Source organism: Ictidomys tridecemlineatus, chromosome 9 (assembly GCF_052094955.1).
Source record: "Ictidomys tridecemlineatus isolate mIctTri1 chromosome 9, mIctTri1.hap1, whole genome shotgun sequence".
Taxonomy (NCBI): Eukaryota; Metazoa; Chordata; class Mammalia; order Rodentia; family Sciuridae; genus Ictidomys; species Ictidomys tridecemlineatus.
The window spans coordinates 139,114,294-139,131,461 of NC_135485.1; positions in this window are offsets into that span (position 1 = coordinate 139,114,294).

The following is a 17,168-nucleotide window of genomic DNA, read 5'->3' on the forward strand; positions in this document are numbered from 1 at the left end:
TGCATAAAAATTATGTTTTTCATGAATAAAAGTCTACTTAAGCCAAAATGATGTCGTTTTTACTTTAAAATATTTACTATAAGGTGATCTTTAACATCATAGATGATATTAAGAGTTTTGCTTGTTTTTTGGTGGCATATGTTTGGCAAAGAACAATAGTGAAAGGCTTTGAAGTGGCAACGCTGTTTTCATAGAGGAAGGTTCACAGGTGTTGAAGCTGTATGGGCCTCAGATGTTCTTAAAGATCTAAGACAACAGAATTTCTCTCCAAACCATTAAAGTCTGAAGAGCAACTGAACAGATGTTCATTCTTTCATTTAATATTTCAGACAGCTGCATAATGGCACTGTGTTGTTTTTTCACTTTTTTTTAATAACATTTAGAAACTAAACTTGGTTTAAGGTCACTTCTGATGACAGTTTGAACTGGTCTGACAGCTGTTTAAATGTTTTTGACATCTGCCTGGGAAGATGGAATTCCTGTATTCCTTCTGCCTGAATTGATGCTACATGATATTAAAAAAAATATATTTTTTTGTTCTTTTACAAAGTCAAATAAAATGAAGATGATTTATGTAAAGGTAGCATATTTGGGATGTGTGCACCTGTGTATATCCCTTGCCTTTATACTGTGCACCCCCAGAAGACATATAACTGCTTTCTCCCAGAACTATAACAATATAAATGTCTCATATGTAATTAAAATTAAGAGGGTTTACTTCATTCATACTTTATGAGCTATAAAACATTATAGCTTATAAAAAATGAATTCCCAAATGTTCAGTGTCTCTTCCCCAAGAGGTATAGCAGATGGCAAACAGAGGTATATTAAATGTAATCTGAGTAATAACCTTAAATATACTTGCAATTATTAGACATTAGTCTGTATATTTGCATGAAAGAACTATGGGAAGTCCAGATCTGGGCTGGCTGGAGTCTTTTTCCCCATGGCTTATGGATTTTCTGTAGGAACTTACAGACTACCCAGGGTGTTTTCATGTCTTCTGCAAATCTTAGTTGGGAAACTTCCTGTGGGACATATTTTACTCCATATGACAGACAGAAAAGGGGAAACATCTAAGTGTTTGATGTTTTAACCTGATCCAAGGGAGCATTAGTACTGTGTTTTGCCTCAGAGTAAGTAAAAGTATCTACAAATAAGCTAAATATCATAAAATGTGGTGTACCCAGATATGCTTCTGTAATTTTAATCTGGACAGAATGAAACTATTTTCTGAAAGAACTATGCATGGTTGTAACTATAGGATTTCGATACAGGGCTAACAAAAGTACAAAAGCATCCTACTATTCATGGTGGGGAGGGCAAAAGTAACTTGCTGGCTCCTAAAAAGCAAGGAACTATTTGGATACATCTTACAAGAACTAGACCTCCTTCAAAATTACCACTGGCTGTCTGTGTTTCAAAATATCATATTGAATATGCTAAATGCATGAAATTTTATCTGTCAGTTAAATAACAACAATAATTATATATTTATTATATATTCACTCTGGTATATATACCAGAGTGAAGCATCATAGATGGATGACATGGGTTTGTGGGTGTGCATCACATTTAAGTACTACTGGAATCACTGTCATATGCAACAAAATGTATGGCTCTTCTCATGTTAGCTAGTAGACAGATATAAGACACCGACCTTACTTTATTATAGCTAAAGCCAACAAAATTTGCATGCCATTATCTCCATTTTATATATGGAGGTGATAAATCTTCAAAATCTTAGCAAATGTATCTAAGATCTGTGGCTAGTAAGAAAAAAGTATTCAAATACGTATTTAGATCAAAAAAATTGTCTTTACATTACAATATAATACAGTGCCAGTATTTCATTCTTTAGCAGTCATTGCACAAATTAGTATTTTGTTACAATTTGATATTGTAAGATTGTATTCTTTGACTACAAAGTATTTGCCAAATATATGAAGTGTATCATAGAACCTTATACATGTGTTATGTTTGGGATTTGTCCCCCAAAGGCTCATAAGTGAGACAATGAAAGATTTTTCATGGTGAAATGATTCATTTTTGAGAGCTATAATATAATCAATAGATTAATCATTTTGATAAATTAATAATTTGAAAGAACTACTGTAGTTGTGGAAACTGTAGGCAAGTGGTTTGAGACTCTTGGGGTTTATATTGTGTTCCTGTTTTTGTCTCAATTTCTTGTCCCCCTTGATTATTTATTACCTGTTGAATAGTCCTCAGTAAGGTTTTTAATGTGTGACGGATTTGGTGTTTTTGATGTGAGTTGTGATTGGAGGTTGTGATGTAATTTATGATATGGGAAGGCCTGAGCCACTAGTAGGTATGACCTCATCTTGAAACAAACTTTTTATTACAGGATGTGACTATGACTGGTAGTTTTGACCAGGCCCCCAATTTTCAGGAGATTACCTGTCCATGGCCCTGAGAGATACTTTATTTAGGAAGGATATTGTTTGTTTAGTAGTTTTGTTCTTCAACAGCTGCTGTTAAACATTGCATTAGAAGTTATAGACATTTTAATATGGCAAGAACAGCTTGAATAAAATGTATTCAGATTAGGGAAGAAGAAATGAAATGATATCCATTCACAGATGATACAGATATAACTGTAAAATCCCAGAGAATCTATAAAAAACAAAAACAATAAACCTTCTAGTTTTAAGTGACTAGTAAATGTGAAGGAGAAAAGAACAATATATAAAAACTTACATTTCATATAAAAGAGGAGTAAAGAGTTGCTGAAATTTTAAAAAATATCATCTACATTATTTTTTAAATATTATTCGAGTATTTTTCTCGAAACAATGTGCATAAAGAAATCTTATGTAACGTGTGAACCTTCTGCATCCTGAAAACTAAAAATGCTAATAAGAAAGATAAAAGAAGACCAACATATGAAGTGATATGTTATCCTCACAGTTTGGAAGACTCAATTTTGTTGGGAGTATACTTTTCTTTAAATAAATTTATTCAACTTATTGCAATGCCAGTCAAAATTGCAATTAGATTCTTTTTTGATACAAACAAGTCAATTCTAAAATTTATGTGGAAAGTTAAAGAAACTTGAGTATTTAATTTTGAAAAAGAAGAAAGTTAGACAACTCAGTTTTTCTATAGTAGCCTACACACTGGAGTGCTGGTGAAAGAAAAATTCATGGGCCAACAACAGAGCAGAAGATCCAGAAGTAGACCTATACACATAATTCAATTGATTTTTGATTAATGCACAATAGAAATTTAGTGGAGAAAGCATAGCCTTGTCCACAAATCAAGTTGCAATGACTGAATACCCATATGGAAGAAAAAAATCAACACATAACTCAAAATAATTAATTCAAACTAGATAATTGTCCTTGATATAAAATAATTACTAGACTCTTAGAAGTAAGTAAGAAAGGGTGGAAAAAAAATCCTTGTCATCTTAGAATAGATATGACTCCAAAAACACTATGTGAAACAAAGTTAAGTAGCATTTCATTAAATTAAAACAAATATTTTGCTTGTAGAGGACACTGTTAAAATGATAAGGAGGCAAGCTACAGACCGGGGGTGGGTTTTGCAAATGACATTTCAGTTGGAGGACTTGTGTCCAAATATAGAAGAAAGTCTGAAACAAAATAATAAGAAAACTAGTGCTGGGGCTCAGAGAACAATACCTGCAGGCTAGTGCTAGGACATGCCAAGAGACTCCCACATTGCCTGTGCTCACCTCCTCAGAGGGACCCTTGTTTCTCCCCTTCCAGTGCAGAAAGAGACTTTTTGCCAAGTTCAACTTTCTACCTAACTGGATCCACCAAAAAAGAAGCACAGTCGTCCTAGGTCTTATTTTTACTGAGATTTCATTAACCAGAGAAGATTGAACTCAGATCTAGGGAAGGAAGATGGGAGGTCAAACCTATCTCTTGACCCAGGGAACTTTATCTCAGGCCATTTTCTGTAATCATACATCCACCCTAAAAGGAATTTACTATCTCTCTAAAATTGCCTACACTCTGCTTCCTTCCCTTTATGAAGGGGCTATTACAGCTTTAGCTATCTCACCTGTTCTTGAATCTCCTGGTGTAACAGAGCAGTGTCTCAAGTTGTCTTCAACAAAATTGTTTTCTCCTCTCCTCCTGGATGGTTTCCAAATCCTTCAGTACTGCAGCCCTTTCACATGGTATTCTAAATGCTAAAGGGAGGGAGGGCTCTATGAGACCCCTTTCTCTCCTCAGCTCACCTGAACCTTCTTGTAGAGCAGCATTGTGTCTGGAGATTGGTCACAACAATGTGGAGGCTTACATCCTCTCCAGTGAGGCAGAAGAGGTCAAGAAGACCTGACACAGAGTGAGGGTTTGCTACCCATGATCACACTGTACCCTTTTTTCTCCCATGAAATTCCTTCACATTCCTGAGCCCTCTAAGATAGAGATTTGAGGTGAAAAGAAGAATCCCCTCTATCTTCTTCAGAATCCATCTCCCAGATATTCTGTTGACTGATGAGTGATATCTTAAATAGCAGTAACCATAATTTATACATGCTAGAGTGGTTTTCCATTTCATTTATTTTGCTTGTTATTTTTTTTAACTTTTGTGTCTACTGCCAGTTTATTTTATAAGCTAAATTTTTTGAATCTTGAATAGGGAAAATTGAAATTTCCATGTATCACTTTCCCCAATTGATAAATGGTCAAATAATTTAGACAGATTCTCCATATAGAAGTTATAGGGAAAGAAAAACAACAAAGGAAAGGAATGTCAATCATTATCCGTCATTAGAGCAATAAAGGTGCCACACGACACCATTCCCCATCTAAAAATGGATTACAAAACCTAGAGAGGCTGTAGAGGAGGAACATTCACACACTGCTGATGGAGCATGAACATTGTTTATGCCAAGTGAAAATGTAGGAAGAAAATAATGATTTTTTCTCAGAAAAATGGCTTGAAAGTTTCTTATAAACTTAAAAGTACTTACAGAACCATCTGGAAATTGAATTTCTTCTAGGTATTTATCCTACAAATTTATGCTTATGCAACTCATGTGTCAACTTATGTTTCATGGATAAATTGTGTTATATGTAGACAACAAACATCTAGACAAAATTGTGTAGAGGTAGTGTTATTTATGACTGCTGGCACATGTGAATAATCTAGATGCCTTTAAATTGGCGAATGGCTTAGAAACCTGTGTTACTCCACTCACTGTACATTACAAAGCCACAACGTGAAAAATTCTCAAATGCATAATGCCAAGTGCAAGAGCCCAGACTCAAATTGTGGCAAATTCCATTATCCTATTTGACATTCTGGAAAAGGCAAAAATGCAGAAACAGCATGAATAAATTCATAAACTTTTCTGTATGCTGCCTTGGTTATGATTATAGGAATCTATCTATCTATCTAAATACAAATAACTATATATCTAAAAGTTCATTTACAGTGACTATAAGCTAATATGATAATAATAGTTATAGATAAGTATTTTATTATACACTGTGATGGAGCTCACAGTCTATTATCAATGCACATTATTTTCATATAACTAATTATATTTATATTTGCTAAAGATCTCTAATAAAAGGACAAAATTTTCAGTACCATTAAGACAGTCATATTGTGCTATAAGAGGACGTAAGCCTAGATTGATGTTCAGCCTTTAGTTAATGTAGTTGCAAAACTAATCATTAATTTCTATTCCTGTTGTATTCTAAAACACTTTGTCAAGTTAAAGGATTCTTCAGAGAATGAAATCATCACAAATATCGCAGGCAATATTTTGAAAACTCATAGTAATGGATGAGACAGCAGATAATAGAAGTCTTCTTCATTTAATGGTGGGCAAATCAATACAAAGTGGAGGTCACCACAGTGTGTAATGAGAGTTGATTCAGAAAGACAGTGCTTTACCACCATGGGTAGAGCTCAGACAGTTGTGTCATGATTCTAGAGAAGCCTAAGCCATTTATAGCAGTTGTATTCACACCTTTAAATGAGAAAAGTGAACTCTACAACCTTATATTTGAAGCATTATATGGAGGGAAATTGCTGTGCAGCCACTCTTGATTTAAAACAGGAGACTCAGAAAACTAGAGCATATATTTTAAATACGTCTTTTCAACTTACCTAAAATTGCTATATAAGAAAGGAATAAAATTACTTTCAAATTTGCATGGCAAATCTATAATTTATTCATGTAAAGTTGCTTTAAGTTAAATTAGTAGTTCATTGAAAATAACTAAGAAATATTTGAATAGTCTATTATTTTATACTTTAAAATTCAATTAATTTAAATTATTAAATTTTAGTTGTGAAATTATTTATTTGAAAAGTAGCACAACTTAATTTGTTTTCCCTACGTCTTTTAGAGATGTCAGAACTTCTAGGGCACTAGTATTATTTGTTCAATTTCTCCTTCTGAATGAAATACGTGTTTCATCAAATTGTGAAGAAATCTTTTTCAGAAATTAGTTCTCTCACATTCCTATCAAATTTTAACAAGAACTGTTGTAGCAGGATTTGAAATCAATCCTTCTACATTTCACCAAGTACAAAATTTATAAGAGAGATTCTTAGTGTTTTTATTGTAGCTAAGAAATTGCACACAATTATTTGGTTAAATGTTTCTCTCCAAAATATTGCTTCTGTAGATATAAATATGGGTATCTTAATTGAACTTTTACAAAATTAACTTTATATAACTTGTTCTAAGATTTTTTTCATTTCAAATATATATTTCAGAAAACATTTTGGGAAAATTCAAATATTTTTCTAGTGAATTTGACCTAAAATATATTGTTGCACTTGTTTTAACTGTGTCTAGAAGTTTACCAAAAGGGCAAACAAAAGCTATTGGAGAGATTATGAAGAAGTTAGAAAAAGGAGATAACCCCCTGTAAGAGGAATGAGCATCAGCCCCAGAACACCAAAAAATTACAAAACAAAATGAAAACAAAACAAAACAAACAACAACAACAATAAAAAAAAACTAATACTGAATTAGGAGAAATGGAGGAAGTAAGATAAACAAAACTTTTGATTTATTACCTGTGTGGGGGGATTGGGAAGGGTGATTAAGATAACCACAAACTTTCAAGTTTCATGTACCTGAGGGATAGCACAAATATTTGATATTTAACAAATAATTATTTCTTTCTAAAAGAAAAAAGTATATATATATATATATATATATATACACACACACACACACACACACACACACAAAAGGCTGAGTAAATTTAATGGAGAAGAGAACAAATATGGGTGGGAGGTAAAATTTACTCTTAAGGGAGAGTTCACTTATTTATGGATTCCATTTGTTGTTTATTTCCACAGAAATATTATTAATATGCAGTGTATATAATTTTGTATCTGTGAAACCAAATTCATTCTTTTATTAAAATGAGAAAAGATGAAAAGCAATAGTAAACTATTTAACTTTTCTCATCAAAATTTAAATTCTGCCTAAATAGAAAACTAAGTTTAACAAGATCAAAGGAGAAAGTTTACCTTTTTTAAGAGAACATTAAAAAAAAGAAATCCTCTTTAACAATGAAATTTCAAGTTAATGCATTTTTAACCACTATTTATGTTTATATGACATATTACTAATAATAATACTTTCCCTGGGATCCTAACAAAAATTGCAAAGAGGCAGCAAAATTAGGTTTTTTGTTTTTCTTAAATTCAATACATGTTTCCATAAGACTTAATATTTCTTTAAATGTGTCTATTGCATCTCTATATATTAATTTATGAATTTATTTATAAAATAAATCACAATGTTTTAAATTCACAAAATATCATTGGTCAAAAAAAATGATCCAAATAGGAAAAAACTATATCATTTTTATAGTTATCCTCCATTCTTCAATATTTCTGTACATCATGCATCAAATTCTACCCACATACAGGATGGCTTTCACTAATCAAAATAAAAAGTCGGCTGTTTGTTTATATTTAAATTTATTACTTACATTATAGCATATTATATCTGACATGTTCTGTGTTCTGCTATAAATGACTAATTGTGACAAATTCAACCTGTTCTCAATGGGTATTAGTAATTGCTTACATGTTAATATAAAACATCATGGAATAAAAATATGCTAGCATTAAATTAAATATTTTTAAAGAAACTTTCCATAATATATTAATTTTTTAAATTAAGTCAGCAACAATTTTCTTATTTGCAACTAACTCTGATTACATTAGACTGAATGTCAATTCTGGCTAAGCAGAACACCAATTTAACACTTCCTAGAACCAGTTAAATATAATGCCTGTTCAAAATATGGCAGAAAATATACTTAGTCTGCTTGTTATTTTCATGTGCTACTAAAATACAGTGTTCTCTTGTTTTTTCTTAGAGAAATTCCAGCAAAAAGATGAATCTCGTTATCTGCACATAAATTTTTATTATTTATATTTAATTTATATCATTAAAATTTGAGTAAAATTATTATAAATCTTTCCTTCAGAAACTTTTCAAGAATTCATATTTAATCAATAAACAAAAAAGTTCAGATTTCCCATTTTGTTTGGCAAGAAAAGATATGTGATTACATTTTTATGAAAGTAATTGAAGTAGGAATAATTGCAATTTTCTATCTTAAATATATCAGTATTAGTAAGGTTTATTCTTTGTTTATGTTCATTAAAATTTTCAAACTTTCAAAAATTGCCTTATTTATCCCAATTAATTTGTATTGAGATACAACATAATTAATAAGAAATTCTAACATATTTACAAAATTAACTTCTTTCATTTAGCACAAATTATAGTTGGATTCTTAATTGTTATTTGTTTTATGGTAATGCTGTATGGAAGTGTGAATCTATTCAAATACAGCACAACTTTCTTTACATTTCCAGTCTTACATGTCTTACATTTCTCATTTTGTGTATTAAACTATTTATATGCACTTCCTTCCAAACTTTATGGATTTATTTTTGATACTTTTGTTATTTAATACATTGAAAAAAATCATCTATTGTAATATAAAGAAAACACAGATTTTTCCCTAATAGAGTATTGAATCCAAATCAATAAATGAGCATTTTTCTTTTACCTTTCCTCCCTTCCTTGATTCCATCCCTCCTTTCTTTCACATATTAAGGTATACAACAAGACATTTTCATATATATATGTAATGATGACCATAGCCATGCAAATTCACATATCCATCATTTCACATCATTGCCTGTTTGGAAAGGGGTAAGGAAAGGGCACATAAAACTTACTGTTAGAAATTTCTGGTACACATTGCAAAATTAATGTGTCTTCATGCTGTTTCTTGGATCTCTACTCATTCACCCTACATATATGTAACTTCTACCTTTTGAACCAGCACCTCCTCATTCCTCACTCCCATGGCTTACCCCACCCTGGTACCTCCCATTCTATTCTTTCTAACTATTCTCCTTGCTGCACTTCCTTTGGGACAGTCACTTAATAAGACTGCCAGAGTAATCTTTGAATATTGAAGCAAAGCATGCCTGAAACCTGCTTAGAAGTTTCAGTTGCTTTTACTTACACTGAAAATAAAAACCAAGCAATATTTCATGGACCTATGATGTGACTATTTGTCTAAATTCCCTTCTTCATTCATTTATGTGTGGTCAACTAACTTACGAATCCACCACTGGAAATCAATTTTTTGCACATTTTTCTGTCCCTTACCTTGATTTCCCAAGTTGTCCTTCATTTCCAGAGTCATTTTATTTGAAGGATTATTTTAAATTTGTATATTTACTCGAAAGTTCAATTTATCCAACATGTTTGATACTTTCAACATTTCTAGATATGGCTTTTCCTTCCTTGGCCCTGGTTAGCCTTATTTTAAATAACTTGTTATTACATTTTTAGTTGCTTCTCCTAGTTAGACACGCTTCCTCTAACACTCTTAGCAGTTTTTAAATTTCTTTTTGTGATATGTTTTCAATCAATTCCTAATTAATTTATACTATTTATATAGTTAAGTTCTGTCTCACTGACTTTTTCATTCAGCCTACATTCATTATAATCATATATTAAAATACTGCTTTCAGAAGATCCTACAAAAAAATGAAATTCATGTGCTAATCAAGTATATGATAAACTCATTTGTGCATGTCTTATTACATAAGAAAAAATACTCCTAACTTAGGTGAAGCTTGATCATTGACAATGCAATGAGAGTCATTCTTCCAAACACCCTACATGTTCTTACTAATATGCTGAGAATGCAAAAGCCCTGCCCACTCTTTTTATAGGCCATTTCTCAGAGTTGTGTTTTCAATATGCAATGTTGATGTAATACTTCTCCCCAGATAGAGAGCAGGTTTGCAATAAAAGTAATGGATTACCTCAGCTTGTAGTGTTTCTGTCCTGTAATGTAACCAACTGCATGTGAGACACCTGTGTTGCCACTTGGGAATTAAGGGGACAAAGAAAGCAGCATGAATGAGAAAGTCATACTATGACATTTGCTGTAAGTGATAAATTTACTTGTCTCTAACCCTGGAGCCTTGGGTCTTCTACCAGCATCTATAAATATTAATAGGCTAGTTTTCTAGCAGTTAAATATAGTAAAAACCCAGACCCTAAAAAGTTATACCTAATTTTTTTTTGTAAAAGTAAATGAGACTCAACTATATGAAGATCAGAAAAATGTTTATAGCTAATTCAGTTTAACCAAAGGAAAAAATATATATACATTAACATTTTACCAAAGAAATATATATATATATATATAGAGAGAGAGAGAGAGAGAGAGAGAATATATACATGTATTGAAATGATAAAAACATTTTTTGTTAGTTGTTCTAATCCAAAATTGAAACAGAAAAACTTTAATAGGCTTTTAATCAAAGAAATACTTGAAAAATTACTAAAAGCAGTAAAATACAATTGCACAGAAAATTCAGTTTCACAGAATTATGTTAATATGTGTTTTCAATTGCAAAATGTGACCTCAATTTTCTTCTTTAAATTTTAAAAAGTGCTTAATTAGTAAAGCAAAAGTCTGAACTGAATTTTGTTAGCCTTGTGCAGATGGTACAATTCATGAATTGAGATGATAATCAACATTTTGTGTGAAAATGGTAATTTTTATTGTTCTTATCTGTAAAATCATTATACTTCTAAAAGAGAGTGAATTTTTCAATTTTCATAATTATTTTTTTAGGCAAAATAGCATTAAAATATTAAGTAAATTAATATTTCCTGTAAGTTTCAAGAATATTAAATATGTGAAGAATTAGGAGACTGAAGTTTCCAAAATTCTAGAGCTGAGTCAGAGATTCTGTAAGAAACATATACTGGGATTTTTTTCATTTAGTAAAATAATCTGCCAGGAATTGTGGTGCATACCTTCGATCCCAGCTACTCAGGAGACTGAGGCAGGAGTTTTTCAGGTTTGGGGCCAACCTGGATAATTTAGTATGACTTTATCTCAAAATAAAATAAAAAAGACCAGGCATTGTAGTTCAGCCATGGTGTGATTGCCTAGTATGAGTGAGGTCTTACAATATATCCCAGAACCAAAAAGAAAATAAACAATCTGTGCTCTGGATTGATATCTTATTTTTATTAACAATTTTTCATTCTTCTAATACATATGAAGGAGAATATCAAATGACCCATATTCCTGAAAAACACTCTAGAGATTAAAAATAAACAGTCGCAATGCTTGCACAAGGTAAAAATAATCAACCAGTTCATTATATGAAAAACAAAAATGAATGCCACCATGTAGCTTCTTATCCTAATTTGTATTTCTCTTAAAATATGTTACTGAAAATATTTGTTCTTGCTTATCCTTCCAGAAAATCATTTTATCTATTTGTATTACTTTTACAATATAGTTCCCATGTCTACCTTAGGTTTATATTATCCCATTAGTTTTAACATTTCCAGAGGAATCTGCTGTGTGAATGCAACAGTTTTAAAATCTGTTTCCCTGTGCTTATTATTTAGCGTGAGTCTCTGTCTTCACTGTAGTACAAATGGTACTTGTATGCAAATCCCCTTACATATATATTGATATGCTTTTTTAATGTATTCTTGACCTGATTCATGCCAGTGAAATTGTTGGGGAAATTCAATGTGTATTTTCAGTTTCCTGAAAATGTACACAATTTATATTTTTATATGTAGTCAGATCACTTACCTTATCAGAATACAATGGAAGATTCCTATTAACAAATTTCTATATACTTTCTAATTATTATATTATTGGAGCATATTGAGTTACTGACTGTTCCTGTAATATACTGAAAAAACTACCAAATACTTTAAATATTTATTTTAAAAACATATGACTATATATAAAATTATGTATAAATATATGTATGTATTATGTAATATAAATATGCTATACATTTTAAAGTAAAATGTGTAACATTGAGTGCTAACAGAAAATTAAAGCAACTAGTGTTTTGTGGAATTTCTGTGAATTGGCTATTCATCAATTTGAGTATTTCATAAGGAATAAAATAATACAGACTGCTTGAGTGTATGTGTTATATAAGGTAATGTTGTTGACAGCCACTAGAAAAGTACATAAACATTATTATATGTATAAAATTATTTTGCAAGATAGCATTCTGAATTTGCTAAATTATATGTTTCCCTTTAGATTCTGCTGATAATTTTTCTTATTTTATATTGTCTTTGGCCAAAATACTTAAACACTTAAAGACAATCATGGTATATCCTTGAAATATGAATATCATGAGAACATATTTTATTTTTCTCAAACCTATATAATTCTGTTACAAATCTCCATTTACCTTGGTTTTTCTGTCCCTTTTATTACATTTCATTATTATGTGCTTACCATTAATACAAACAATGTTCTTCTTGTTAAGTTTCTGTGAACCGATTCACATGGTTGGTATCTTGAAATCAACCACACTGCCCTACTTCCAGCATACTTTTTCCAATGGCCCAACATGAAACTTCCAGAACTGTTTTACAGTTTCAAGAGGTAAAATGCTACCTGCTTTTAGAAAACCTTCCTGATTTATAAAATCTAGGTGTCTGTCTTGCCATGAGGGGAATTTTACAAGCAAAACAAGATCTTAAATATTTAAATACTGCATATGGACTTTATTTGATATTCTCTTAAATGTGGGGGAGCAGAAGGGCAGCTGTAACAGAGAGTTAGTCACTGAGCTTGCTGATAACCCGCAGACCGCACCAGCTCTGTGCAAGCTTGTTCCTGCAGAGCAAAGGGTTGGAGAAGCATGCACTTCTGAAATAACCACAGCGCTGTGCTTGTTGTGAACTGTGTATGTCTATAGGCAGACGAAACCAGTTTCTCTGTGTCTGAGGAAATAAGTTGATCATTTCATTAAAATGTCTTTTCCATGAAAGATTAAATCAGTGTTTAAAACAGGCTGCACCTACTTCAAATGTATGTGCAACAAAACATGCAAATCTGCTTTAAAATTCCCAAATTACTAGCAAGTGAAAATCATAAAGAAAGATCTGATGAATAATATGGTTATAGGAAATGAGATGGCTAAAATCATGTGGGATGGAATTGAACATTTTGAAGTTTACATCTCAGTGAAGAAATACGTGATTGCGATTTTGGACTGTGTTTTGAGTGTGTGTGTGTGTGTGTGTATTCACATAAGTGACTATATGCATAGATGCATATCCAAATAAATTTATAAGCACTTTAAAAAAGACATTTAACACATACATTTTAATATGTCTCTAGGCACCATTGCCTGGTCATCAATATTATTCTGCTCTTGTCCATATCAACAGGCAAAGAGACTCAAAGAATTTATAAAAATGAAGCAAACTTTCTCTAAATATAAATGTCCACAATGAAGAGTTCATTCAAAAGTGAAATATAAGTAATAAATTGCATTTAGAATTAGAATGTAGGCAGCTCCTACTTCTTTTTTTTTTTCACAGAAGATATATATGAAAACCTTTTAAAAACAAGATTGACAGAGCCATCAGGTTTGAATTACAGTGTTCCAGCGCCCTGATCTTTCCATACACTGGAAAGCACCCACCTGGTCCATCACACAAAGCAATGTTATAATTTTAGAAGTTCAGTCATACAGCGGGGTGAGCAGAAACCTGATTTACTTTCTAAGGAGTTCAAAGCAGTTTATGAATATACATTAAACCACCTTTTATAGTATACAGAGAGTATACAAAGGATTGTTTTCTTTTTTATTCAGTAGCCAAGTGTTTAAAGGAATGGAAATCAAGCTTAAGCAGAAGTCAACCACAACATACTGACCACCTTTTAAATTGCTTTGCTTACAGTTTTATAAGCAAATTTTATTTATATTTCCCCACCTCTTTAGAATTAGTTGAAGTGGTTGACTTACAGTATCAGGGTCAAAATAAATAAATAGATAGATAGATAGATAGATAGATAGATAGATAGATAAAATGATATGATCTTATTTCCATGGAAAAGCAAACTTAATGAAATTGACCCCACCTCCTTATTACTAAAATCAAACAATTCATTTTCTTACATGTTTTAAATACTAGGAATAATATTAGGATTTGATATAATAATAAATCTTTTACAATTTTTTCTACATTTTAATCATTTACCTTCCAGGATTATATTTGAAAAAGCTTAAATATTTTTATAAGAATCTTCTGAAGATAGTAAAATGTGGGTATTTAGGGGGAATGAGGCACATGCACACACACACACACACACACACACACACACACACACACACACTCAAAACATAGTCCAAAATTGCAATCACATATTTCTTCACTGAATGCTACAAAGAAGAATGCAGGCATATGGGTGCAGTGTATTAGAAGGTTTCCTTCAGAAGAAGAACACAGTTGTCCTGTAAGGACACATCTCTGTTGCCTGCCTTGAATCGTTGAGGGAAGGCTAGAAATGATTGAGTTTGGACTCTACATTAAGGCCACTATCATTAAAGGGATGATTTGGATTCCCAAGATTATTCTGAGCATGGAAACAGCAGATCCACGGGGAAGTTATGAATGGGAGATTAGAGAGTCTATCTCAAATTGTCCAGACAAAGTAGCTGACATGTGGCTGGGAAAATTGAAGGAGCTCCCAACATGAGGGATTGAGTTGCCTGCTATATAAATACTTACTATTGGATCGGGACCAGATTCACTCTGATTTTTTAACCAGACCAATTAACATGATAATGCTTCTTATTTTTATGAGTAGTATTGATTATTAAGGCACATATTTAGAACAGCTTTAAAAAACAAAATTATATGTGTATTTTATCTTTTTTCAATGTCATAGAAGTAACTTTTGAGGGAGGGAGGGTGTGTCTTCCAGAAATCTGTTTACCAATAGACTAATGCTTTGTGGCAGGAAACAAAAGCCAGTCACCATCTGCCCCGCATAGTTTCATGGAGTGAGCAGGATGTGAAGTCTAAAATTACTTGGTTTTGAACAGAAAGAATGAGAGACTCTATTTTTTTCCTGTTTTTCTTTCCTTTTAATACTGATCTTCCAAACAAACTTAGAAAAGTATGCATTTCTTACATGCTGTTCTGCATTTGCACAATAGATACTTACTGAGCATTTTTACATAATGTAAGCTAAGAATTTGAAAGCCAGAGATAATAGGGCAGGAGCTCATCCTCATTGTATGCACTTCCATACCTGAACATTGCATTCCCTGAAATTTCAGTTAGATTCATAATTATATACTTGCTCCCATCACAAGTGAAAAGCACACACATAAACAGACACAAAGGGTAAGTAGAGCACCAGTCCATTTGAACACATAAGGATGATAAAAATGAGAAGAACGCTTGTTTGAAGCCAAGATAAATAATGTGAAAGTGCTAAACAACACAAATGAAAGGCTGGAGAGGTCTTCTTAAATGATCCAGCTAAGACCACTACACTAACAAGAGATGGGGAAAATACAAGGAGCCAGGCATGAACATATAGCATCGTAATTGCATTGGGTTGCAGGGAAAACCTTTATAAAATATACAGAGCAAAGGGAAATAATGTGGACAAAACCTTTTTAAATGAAGGAGAGGAGTATACTGCAAAAGATTGCCAAAAAATGAAAATGTGAGTCAATTAAATAAGAAAATGGCATCTTAAAGGAGAATAATGAAAACAAGACTTATCAATGTATCATTTCACTTATAATGACCTTTTGACTTTTATGTTTTATCTTTTATGTTTATAATGCCCTATTCAAAGTAAGGAGGGCTACACACTGGTAAGGGACACTTATAAGGAAAAGTGGGTAGAGATCACTCACAAAACCCATTTCCTGAGTATCTAGAAGCAAGCATAAACAAGATAACCTGTTGGTCCTAAAAGTTTGTGTTGAGTTTCTACTCACAGACTCTTGAGTACATTTGGGATTCCAGTTTCTATGTAGGTATACAATATAAATATGCTGAACTTTCTGACATACTCCTCTTAATCCAATGTTAGTTTAGCCTAGATTCAATATTCAAACACTATGTATGAAGCTTTTTAAAAATAATTTAAATGATGTTTTATTATACAGGTTGTGAACCTTCTTGCTTTTATTCAACATTTTTCTTCTCTTTGTAATAAGACCTATTTTCAACAACTGTCGCCATTGCTCTTTTGTTTGTTTGTTTGTTTGTTTTTAATGCCAACATTTAAGCTGTTTAAGACAGTCATTATCAATGTTGGCTGTACTTGAGCCACAGGTGTATACCCATTATTTGGACTCCAGATTTCTACCCAGTAGCCATATGTAGGTGTCTGAACATCTGCATATCTTTGTAAATCTTCCTTGTGATTCCAATGAACAGTGGATTAGAGAAGCACCTGTGGGTGCTAATACTCCACCAGCAGCGATCTAGCTGAAAGCAGTCATGTCCATGTGTCATCAGTAGAACATGAAGGGTTCACTGCTGTGTTACTTTTGTAAGAGACCCCAGTGCTAAACCAGAGCAGTGATAATTACCTCGTTAGAGGTTATCAAATGCTTGGGTTTTATCCCTGTCAACCTGGTCCACGCACCTGACACTGACACGGGCAAAACCAATCACCACCAATCTTTAACTTGAAGTAAGTGGCTTCTTACTTGCTTCCTGTGACTGGGTTGAGTAGTTTTGAGATTTTTCTCAAAAGGTGACTTGCTAAGAGGGAGAGTCTGCAGGGCTCCTTTTCTCTGTCTGTAATTGTTCAGGTGTATTTTTCTGG